Raw genomic sequence first — 11,812 nt, forward strand, 5'->3', positions numbered from 1 at the left:
TACTTGTTAATGTTTTGATTTCAAGGGAAATTGTGTTTTGATTTCAAGGGAAATTGTTTTTGATGGTTACAAAATATAATGATTACACTTACTGGCGAATGACACAACGTGTCCTGTTCCCTGCCACACACAGTCTTCAGTTCTTTGTCACTCATAGTGTTGAATTTACTGTCACAAACACACTCACAGCCACAGTCACACACCCTCACTTGGCGAAAACAGACTTTCTTTCTTTATTTGGTGTTTAACGTCGTTTTCAACCACGAAGGTTATATCGCGACGGGGAAAGGGGGGGAGATGGGATAGAGCCACTTGTCAATTGTTTCTTGTTCACAAAAGCACTAATCAAAAATTTGCTCCAGGGGCTTGCAACGTAGTACAATATATTACCTTACTGGGAGAATGCAAGTTTCCAGTAAAAAGGACTTAACATTTCTTACATACTGCTTGACTAAAATCTTTACAAAAATTGACTATATTCTATACAAGAAACACTTAACAAGGGTAAAAGGAGAAACAGAATCCGTTAGTCGCCTCTTACCACATGCTGGGGAGCATCGGGTAAATTCTTTCTCGTCCCAACCAATATGGGACTCCCCCTAACCCGCGGGGGTAGCGAAAACAAACACAATTCTCAAGAATCAAGTAAGCAACATATATTTTGCAAACCATAATCTGTACTGAGGTTCAATGGGAACCACATTTTTAGAGCAAAAGTTTAAAACAACACAAGAAGACTTAAAAATGTTTTCCTACTGGACAGAGCAAATACACGTAACAATGCTGCGGGTCCATACAAAAGTCATGATCAATGGGAGTTATCCACAACCCAGACAATCTCATACAAAGGACAGCTGTCATGACATCTGTCAGTGCAGACGTCCACATATTTACACCAAAAAGAAACAAGGTAAACCAGAAAACAAGAAGAGCAAACGCTCGATCGAGTCACTTTCGCAGTTCTGAATATTATATGAGGCATCAGATGGACAGGAAGAAATTGCTATTCACAACACAATGAGTCACGTTCACATAAAATTTGAGCCCGGTCACTTTTATAGTTTCCGAGAAAAGCCCAACGTTAAGTTGTGTGTTGCCGAACAGAAAAGGCTAGTTATCTCCCTTGTTTTTCTGATAACGTTCGTAAAAGGCTACAGATGTAAATACTTTGATGTAAAGAATAATCCTACAAAGTTTCAATCACAGCCGATGAACTTTGTCAAAGATATAAAATGTCTAATTTTTCCTTTGACGCTGACCTGTGACCTTGAAAAAGGTCAAAGGTCAACGAAACCATCGTTAAAGTGTAGAGGTCATTGGAGGTCACGACTAAACAAAATATGAGCCCGATCGCTTTGATAGTTTCCGAGAAAAGATATAAAATGTCTAATTTTTCCTTTGACGCTGACCTGTGACCTTGAAAAAGGTCAAAGGTCAACGAAACCATCGTTAAAGTGTAGAGGTCATTGGAGGTCACGACTAAACAAAATATGAGCCCGATCGCTTTGATAGTTTCCGAGAAAAGTCCAACGTTAAGGTGGTGTCTACGGACGGCCGGCCAGACGGCCGGCCGGACAGACTAACACTGACCGATTACATAGAGTCACTTTTTCTCAAGTGACTCAAAAATCATGAAACATAATCAAGTGATACTGTAATCCGAATCAATTTTCACTTCAAAATTTGTGTCATACCAAATGTTTAGAGCAAAAGTTTAAAACAACACAAGAGATTTGAAAAGGTTTTCCAACTGCATGGGTGGGAGCAAAAAATCTGTGCTTTACGAAAAAAAAAAGTGTATGACCGGGGGGCTTGTAACCACTTTGCTTGTCGACAAAAATATTTCTTTTAACTTCCCTCAAAGTATTAAACAATGGCGACTGCACGTGAGAGGGAACAATAAAGAGACCAAAAAGCAATGTACTCACGTTAAAATGACGAACACGGAACAAATAACAGGGACGTTTCGACCTAAGGGTCTTCTTCAGGCACAAAAACACAAAAGTACACACACAAAAAAGAAGAAGAAAGACGATAGAACAAATAAAGAGGAGAACAACTGACAAAAGAACTGCACTGCACAAACCAAAGTGCAGTTTTCCCTCAAAGTGACAGGAAACTGCGGGAAATGGAATTAATATTACAGTAGGAAGTAACAGTTAAATTTAGTACATGTGCTTCATGTGTTCTTTTCATTTGCCACTTTATCTTTAATTTGGGTCCAGGATCTCCCTTCCAGTGTTTGGCTGCCTGCAATGCCCAACAAAATTTGTTTCTTTCCTGGAAGCTTTCCTCCCAAAATGGAAGCTTGAAAAAGCTTCCTCACGGCCTTCTCTTCTTCTCTCGAGAACTTGCTGTAGTTCCCTGAAACAGAAATTGACAGCTGTTCCTCAAAATGCCTTTGTTGTACATGCTAAAGACTACAAAAAATGAGCACCCAAAAAATCACACCTTCCATGGAGACAATAACGTACAAAATACAAAATAAAAAACAATACTGACAAAAATACATAATTCCCAGGCCTTCAAAGTGAGAGGAAAAGAAACAAGAAGGGCAAAGCCCATACGACTCACATGCTTGACCTAAACCTAGCAATGACATCATACACTAAGAACTGCTTTACAAATTTTTCCTACCAAAATACATGTGACCTTGACCCAAGGTCAAGGTCATCCAAGGTCATGCAACACAAAGCTGTTAATTCAAGACATAGGAAGTACAATGGTGCTTATTGGCTCTTTCTACCATGAGATATGGTCACTTTTAGTGGTTCACTACCTTATTTTGGTCACATTTCATAAGGGTCAAAGTGACCTTGACCTTGATCATATGTGACCAAATGTGTCTCATGATGAAAGCATAACATGTGCCCCACATAATTTTTAAGTTTGAAACAGTTATCTTCCATAGTTCAGGGTCAAGGTCACTTCAAAATATGTATACAATCCAACTTTGAAGAGCTCCTGTGACCTTGACCTTGAAGCAAGGTAAACCAAACTGGTATCAAAAGATGGGGCTTACTTTGCCCTATATATCATATATAGGTGAGGTATTCAATCTCACAAACTTCAGAGAAAATGGGAAAAATGTGAAAAATAGCTGTTTTTTAGACAACATTTATGGTCCCTGTGACCTTGACCTTGAAGCAAGGTCAAGATGCTATGTATGTTTTTTGGGGCCTTGTCATCATACACCATCTTGCCAAATTTGGTACTGATAGACTGAATAGTGTCCAAGAAATATCCAACGTTAAAGTTTTCCGGACGGACGGACGGACGTCCGGACGTCCGGACGTCCGGACGTCCGGACGGACGGACGGACGGACGACTCGGGTGAGTACATAGACTCACTTTTGCTTCGCATGTGAGTCAAAAAAACAGAATGATACAGCTAACGGGCGGGGATATAGCTCAGTTGGTAGCGCGCTGGATTTGTATTCAGTTGGCCGCTGTCAGCGTGAGTTCGATCTCAGGTTCGGCGGAAATTTATTTCACAGAGTCAACTTTGTGTGCAGACTCTCTTCGGTGTCCGAACCTCCCCCCGTGTACACTACATTGGGTGTGCACGTTAAAGATCCCACGATTGACAAAAGGGTCTTTCCTGGCAAAATTGCTTAGGCACAGTTAATAATTGTCTACCTATACCCGTGTGACTTGGAATAATAGGCCGTGAAAGGTAAATATGCGCCGAAATGGCTGCAATCTACTGGCCGTATAAAATTTCATCTCACACGGCATCACTGCAGAGCGCCTAGAACTGTACCCACGGAATATGCGCGATATAAGACTCATTGATTGATTGAACAGAGCTAACCATATCTAAAACATAGCTAAACGACTCCCAACATGAAAAAATGGTTATTTTGAGTCCCCGGCCCCCTTCAGTGAATCTGGATCACATTTTGTAAAACCGCAACAAACATTATTGAGTTTTTGGAGCGCTGTGGCAACTTTAAAACTTTTAATTTGACCCCTACCTTGTTTTAATGACTGCCAGATTACCTAACGACTTCTGAATCACACACACATTGAAAGCATTGACAAGGTTTTTGATGATGATTAAATGTTATAATTAGCTCATTAATATAAATTTGGAAGCAAGCAAAGCTCGCTGTCCACTATTTCTTGCTGGAGGGCATAGAAAGGTAAAACAAGAAGGGCAAAGCCCATACGACTCACATGCTTTACACATTTTTCCTACCAAAATACATGTGACCTTGACCCAAGGTCAAGGTCATCCAAGGTCATGCAACACAAAGCTGTTAATTCAAGACATAGGAAGTACAATGGTGCTTATTGGCTCTTTCTACCATGAGATATGGTCACTTTTAGTGGCTCACTACCTTATTTTGGTCACATTTCATAAGGGTCAAAGTGACCTTGACCTTGATCATATGTGACCAAATGTGTCTCATGAAGAAAGCATAACATGTGCCCCACATAATTTTTAAGTTTGAAACAGTTATCTTCCATAGTTCAGGGTCAAGGTCACTTCAAAATATGTATACAATCCAACTTTGAAGAGCTCCTGTGACCTTGACCTTGAAGCAAGGTAAACCAAACTGGTATCAAAAGATGGGGCTTACTTTGCCCTATATATCATATATAGGTGAGGTATTCAATCTCAAAAACTTCAGAGAAAATGGGAAAAATGTGAAAATAGCTGTTTTTTAGGCAACATTTATGGCCCCTGCGACCTTGACCTTGAAGCAAGGTCAAGATGCTATGTATGTTTTTTGGGGCCTTGTCATCATACACCATCTTGCCAAATTTGGTACTGATAGACTGAATAGTGTCCAAGAAATATCCAACGTTAAAGTTTTCCGGACGGACGGACGTCCGGACGACTCGGGTGAGTACATAGACTCACTTTTGCTTCGCATGTGAGTAAAAAAAAACCCACCATGTTGGTTGGATTTAAAAATTATTTTGTGGGGTGTGTATTAATACAAGGAAATGGAACGAATATGATAAAATAAAATAATCAACAAGAACAACCCAAAAATCAATGAGACCATGAATTGCATCAAAGACAGGTTAGAATTTGTGTAGTGTGACTCCTCTTTTATGGTGCATTACACTGAAGAGCACTGAAGAGCAACCGCCCTGATATTATACGTTATTTGCGTTTTTGACCAAAATATGACATTTTACACACATCTCGACAGTCATTGTTCACCTCGACTGCTAGCGCAGTCTCGGAGAACAATGACTGTCTTGATCTGTGTAAAATGTCATATTTTGGTCAAAAACGCAAATAACATTTATTTATCGATTGCATTCCTTTCAGGTACTGACTTTGTTGTTTTAACGATTGAACGAGCACACACACACTTGCAATCAAACACATAAGCTTCATATTTGGGCGTTTCAGGTTGGCCGAAACTTCAAAGGAACTACAAAACACACGTCATGTACTGACTTTGTTGTTGTTTTGACATTGAACAGCACACACACATGCAATCAAACACATGACGTGTGTTTTGTAGTTCCTTTGAAGTTTCGGTCAACCTGAAACGCCAAAATATGAAGTTTTGTATGCCTCTGACGTCACATGGCTCAAAGAAGGGAAATCCAATGTCCAATCGATACATAACCCTTTGTGGTGGACTGGGCATTAAGCAAACATACAAACAAAGAGACTGAAGAGCGCAAGTCTGCTGTATGTACACTGAGCACAAAAAGTTAAGTTCTGTGAAATTTGGAGAGCCTGCAGCTACCCAGCAAAAACACCATTAAAACCATTGATTTTTTGCTGTTTTTCAGTTTTGTGGTCGCTCTGTTTTACACACTAGATCAGCCTGACAGCGCGACAGATTTGAACGAAATTTGTATGAACCATTAGGTAAGACACCAAATAAACTTTCGAATGTAAAAAATGTAAAATATTCAGTTTAAGTCACTGTTTCAACGGTTGAAAGTGAATCAAGCCATCAAAAAACACAATTTTTGAGAGTAGATGTGGTCACGGACCAGTGACATCATACCCAGATATTGCTCAGATTCCAGAAACACATTTTTGAGCAGAAGAAAGACTGATTTTCAAATTCACGTATATTTCTGACCAAATAACTGCTGTTATCTGGGGTATACCATTGAAAAAAATATCCTTTACTTTTTTGTGCTCAGTGTATCAGTGCACGGCAATGAAAGTCACAAAGTTAAAAAGTGTGTGGAGTTGTACCTGCAATGTGTGGCCTCTCCGATGAGAGACCACATATCCCTTTTAAGGCACAGTAAGCCTCCCGCAAACCATCAAAGACACACAGTACAAACACCCTTTTGTTTGAACACTCACCGCTTGAGAATATCTGAGGTGCCTTACGTAAAGAGCCAGCAATTTTCAATGAATTTATTTTTGCATGGTTTATCTAACGCCATAGCCATCGTGGACCCCGGGGTGTGATCAACTTTCCTTTTTTTTCACAATCTAGTCGTCAGTTTCTGATTTCAATGCGACTCGCCTTATCTGCATCAGAACATTATCGTGTAACTCTGAATCTAAAATGCAACAACGACTGCGAGTCACACAAACTTAACGGTGGAGTTTGGCTTCAAAGAAGCAAGTTCAATGCAAAAAATGTGTCTGCTTCGGGAAACACTTCTTTGCGTGACAAGCTTCCGGACTCCCTTTTTGTCCATTTTTCAAAACTTCGAGTTGTACTGATCTTTTTTTGATGAAAAACAAATCTTTTAGGATTAATGAATGCTTGTGTTACAAGTCGTCAATTTATTATTTAGATTTTAGTACTAGCGCCAAAAAGCGTCTGATTTTGGTACTAGACAATCCTGCAGGCCATGCAAAAATAAAATCTTAAAAAAATGCTAGCTCTTTACGGAGGGTACTTAGGATGTTCGCAAGCGGTGAGTGTTTAAATGAAAGGGTGTTTGTACTGTGCGTAAAAAACCTGGCAATGTCTGTTCAGAAACTGATAGTTTACGTAAACCAGAGTGTGCTGACGCTTTCTGTTGTCCATTTGTCTATTATCCCTACCAAAATTACCCGTCAACATGACAGGCCACCTTCAATTTAAGGACACTTCTGGCAAGTCATTGCAGGTACCCCTGTACTATCTTTTGCAATCAGTATATAAGAAAACTAGCTATTGTAGTCTAAAAATCAGTACTGGCACAATGGTGCACAAGTGCTTTCCATGACCACTTGTGATCTGGTTTAGCTCCTTGCAGGACACATACCAATTAATTCCGTCTCTGCCATGGTTTCGGATGATCAAGAGGGCCTGCGAGCGTTGGGGCTCCGGAAGAGCCTGGGCCGCAGCAACATCTGCCTCCTCGCTGTGGCTTTTTATGAGGTGCCGGTTGAGGTGTTGAGCAAAGTACTTTTCGCAGAAGATACAAAAGTATCGCTTGCCCTCTGTCTGGATTTTGACTCCTGAAACCCATGATACTTGAATAATGAAGTTGGAAACTACATCACAAAAGAAAGGAAAAAGAGGGGTTAGTTTAAAGGTCCTTATAATAATAACAAAATATATTATATATATATATACAAGTGCCGACCTTCAACAGGGTCAGGACAGCATCCCCCCAACTATTAGAGAACAATTCCAAAATTCTTTCACAGTAACAAAAACTATGTTCCTTGTTTATAAAAAATAATGACACACCTTTTATTCGCAGTTATAGCAACAACAAAGAAAACTGCCTGAAATGGAAGAGGGGGAAGACCAAATTGAATCAAATCTTATTTTACAAGGTTTGTGGCATAAGCATTACAGAAATTCTTTCTTTTTCATACTACTCTAATCATATATACACACGGACATACAAATAGAACAGAGAGAGAAAGATAATGGTTTATATTACTAAGGCCACAGACCCATATACAAACCAATGGGGGTGAGAGAGAGAGAGAGAGAAAGAGAGAGAGAGAGAGAGAGAGAGAGAGAGAGAGAGAGAGAGAGAGAGAGAGAGAGAGATTGAGAGAGAGAGAGAAAGACAGAGAGAAAGAGACGGACAGTGAGAGAGAGAGAGAGAGAGAAAGATAGATGGGTTCTTTTTCCCAACTATTGGTTTTTTTGGGGGGTACTCCTTTTTTTATGTCAGGTCGATTTGGGGGGTACCCTTGCTTGAGCATCGTCATGTGACCACTGTGAAAGAAATTTTTGATCAGGAAAAAAGTACCACAGAGTCAAGTGGGGTGCCTTTACTGGCCTAATAGGATTGAATGAAATGAAATGGGGATGAATGCCTTAAACATATTGCAGTAGAAGTTTAGGCAACTCTCATTCATCCCATAAACATTCTCAGTCACTGAAGACATGCGTGCATACCTTTGCTTGTATTTTCCTCCGGTGATGTCGGGCTTTTGGTACCTGCATACAGAATGAAAGTAAATTAAAACTTGTGCATGCTTAGTTTGAAATTGAACAGATCATGAACCAGGTACCAAAAATATATACCGGCACGGTTGGCCTAGTGGTAAGGTGTCCGCCCCGTGATTGGGAGGTCGTGGGTTCGAACCCCGGCCGGGTCATACCTAAGACTTTAAAATTGGCAATCTAGTGGCTGCTCCGCCTGGCGTCTGGCATTATGGGGTTAGTGCTAGGACTGGTTGGTCCGGTGTCAGAATAATGAGACTGAGTGAGACATGAAGCCTGTGCTGCGATTTCTGTCTTGTGTGTGGCGCACGTTATATGTCAAAGCAGCACCACCCTGATATGGCCCTTCGTGGTCGGCAAACAAACAAACAAACCAAAAAGATATAAACACCAAAACGCTTTTGTATGACGGCTTACTAGTGCCAGAACCTAAGGTTACCATTTTCACGTGAAAATTAGTAAATAACAGTGTTAATTACTTATTTTCAATTTTGCCTCGTTTTTGGTCACAGTAGTCGGACTTTAAGAGTCCGCACTGAGAGGCTACAACGTCCGTCAAACATCACTCTCACAATATTTCTGAAATATCTTTTAATAGAAGGCCTTATCGAGCAAGTTATCCGACGGGAAGATGCATGTCAGTTTTCTGCAATAGCACTTTCCTTAACGTTGTTTTGGGTAACTTAAAAAAGAATAATCGAGCCCAAAAACTTTTGAATCGAAGCTGCTTTTAGCAGACGGACTTTTGATCAGCTGTGCTCACACACTTTCACATATATCTTTCAATATAATTCCTTATTCGACAAGTTGTCAGGCAGACAGCTGTGCCTCATATTCATTTACACTACAACACTCATACATCTGCTTTGTAGTGTATTACTATTAGTGAAAGACAATTGATCCAAAAATGTTCGAATCGAGAGAGGAAAAATGGCGTGTGGCCGGACGTGTGCTAAAGGTCCGACCACTAGCAGACTGATCTGTTCGGTCTAGGCTAACACACTTTCACAAATGTCTTTCGATAGAATTCGTTATTCAACAAGTTGTCGGACACACAGTTGTATGTCACTGTTATCTACACTGTAACACATGCGTTCAGCTCTTATTGTTAATTTGCATCGGATTAATAGTCTACCAGCCAGCCTTCTATGTCATGTATGAAACCTGGAAATGACCCTGTTCCTGTAAATTTTTATGACGGAAATGTAATCTATAGGGTACGGAGAGTCAAATTAGCTTGGTTGCCTAAAGTTGCACTTTGGGAAATTCTCAGAATCCAAGATGGCCGCCCAACGGTCATCTTGAAGATGGTCAATATGTAACTTTTGATCCAGATGGGCTAAAGAGTCGTGTAATACCTCAATATAGGGTTTTTTGATGTCGGCGAGTTCATTTCTGAGGTTGGTTTGTCAATCCTGTCAACAGAATCCAAGATGGCCGCCAAGATGGCCGTCAAAATATATAAAAACACATTTCTCGCCATATCTGGGTTTCTAAAGCAGCTAGATTCATGATCTTAGTGCTGACCATGTTTCCAAAGGCTGGGAAGCCGTTCTGATATCACCCAGATGCAAGATGGCTGCCAAGATGGCAGGTAAACGTCATTCACGCTCAAATCAATGTCACACAAAAATAAGGAAAACGCCATATTGTTTGTCTTTTGTCTGAAAGAACATGTTAGCATCCAGTTAAAGAGGCAACTTTCAGAAAAGCCGATGGGTCTCGATGGTGGGGATGGACAGAAGGAGAGCAAGCACAAAGAGGAAGGTGAAAGAAGGCGAGCGATCGACGCAGCAGACCGGACGAAGATTGCAGAGGAACTGCAGAAGTACTCGCACCCTCTCATTGTTGAGTCCACTGCAGACCTGTTTACCCCCATAAGTGTTTTGGAGTAATGCTCAGCCCCAAAAATAGTAATCCTGGCACAAAAATAGTAATCATCCAGCATTCGTCGCTAATTACAACGCACATGACAACTGTGTCTGCGAAACGCAATCATGCACATATATCCATCATTCACAAACAAAACACATCAGTCAGTTTTTGTAGTCATCATAATTTCAAAGAAGATCACATCAAAAGCACATGCATCACTGATTCTTTTTCTTTTGCTCGTAGTAGGCCTTTTTCAGTGTGTCAAGCGCTTCTCTACTGTACTTGCGCTTGCCGAATGAGTGAGGGCGAGACTTCACCACTAGAATAAGGCTCTCCAGCGTCTCATCAGACAGACATGATCTCTGGTCAGTCCTGTGCTTTTTCACCCCATTTTGCCATTGAAAAAAACAATGCCAAACATGTGAATTGATAAAAAAAAAAAGATAAAAAAAAAATTAATATTTTTTATTGATGAAAATTGTAGTCTTGACACGGATAGCGGAATGGCGTTTTTTTTGCAGAAAATCGTAATAAATTACGCCAAAATCGTAAGGGTAAACAGGTCTGCCACTGACCTGTACAACATCGTCAACGGGCAGATCGCGCCAGCAAAAGTAGGCCTAAATGTCCAAGATGCACTCAAGATCGGCAGCACTCAAAGTGAACAGTTCGCCGCTTCGCTTCACAGCACATTCCATGGCCCGATCGAGAGGAAAGTGAAGACCATGCAGGAGATGAAAAAGGTAGTGGTTGTGAAAGACAAGGCCATCTTTGACATTGAAACATTATTCGTACGGCTTCAGATCATTAGGCAAACAACGTGGTGTGAAGGCGTCAGACATCTTCAAGTACGAACTCAGTCCCGTACCTCCATCTCTCATCGACGAGTTCGGGAGTTTGAGGAAAGGAGACAGGCTGTGCTCGTCAAGTGTCATGGTGTGCCGGTCAACAACGCACCTGCACCAGACGTGGTGCTGGTCGACTCCTGTACCATGTTGTGTGGCCAGTGCGGGGACAGCAGGAGATTTTGTCGCGAGTTTCGGCGCTCGACTGAGCCGCTATCCTCCAGCAGCACAGAAACTGGTGTTGTTTGACAGGTACCATGAGAATCAGCCAACTGCGAAGGGACCCACGAGAGGATGAGGAGGGCAGGGGAAGGATCAAAGGACTTCGTCTGACACCCACAACCCCCCTCCCACACAGAGAAGCTATCATGAAGAATGCCAACAACAAACGCCTCCTCAGCAACATCCTGTGGACATCCTCTGCAGAACAACGGGAGCTTGTCAGCAGTTTCGATTGTCTTGCACCCATGAGGAGGCGGATATCACGCTGTGCAGCTACATGCTGAAGGCTGCAGCAGGCGGGGCGGAGACGATCAGGGTGTGCTGTGTGATGACACTGATGTGTTCGTCCTTCTGTTAGCATGGAGGAAGAGGATACAGAAGAGCATCCAGATGGAGAAATGGGACGGCACGGTGCTTGACATTCGCGCAACAGTGGACAAATTGGGGGACAAGTGTGGTCAGCTACTCGGCATGCACGCTTTATCGGGCTGCGACACCGTGTCGTACCCCTGTTACAAGGGCAAGAAG

General features: G+C 41.5%; 1 long non-coding RNA gene across 1 annotated transcript; it reads right to left on the reverse strand.

Annotated features, from left to right (window-relative positions):
• Window positions 1-641: 641 nt before the first annotated feature.
• LOC138956523 (uncharacterized) lies at window positions 642-9,190 on the reverse strand. The gene is made up of 3 exons (XR_011452689.1): window positions 8,295-9,190; window positions 7,198-7,393; window positions 642-2,364 (listed from the first exon to the last, which is right to left on the reverse strand). It is a non-coding gene; the product is annotated as an uncharacterized lncRNA (long non-coding RNA).
• Window positions 9,191-11,812: the final 2,622 nt, after the last annotated feature.

This window comes from Littorina saxatilis, unplaced genomic scaffold, assembly GCF_037325665.1.
Source record: "Littorina saxatilis isolate snail1 unplaced genomic scaffold, US_GU_Lsax_2.0 scaffold_1211, whole genome shotgun sequence".
Lineage (NCBI taxonomy): Eukaryota > Metazoa > Mollusca > Gastropoda > Littorinimorpha > Littorinidae > Littorina > Littorina saxatilis.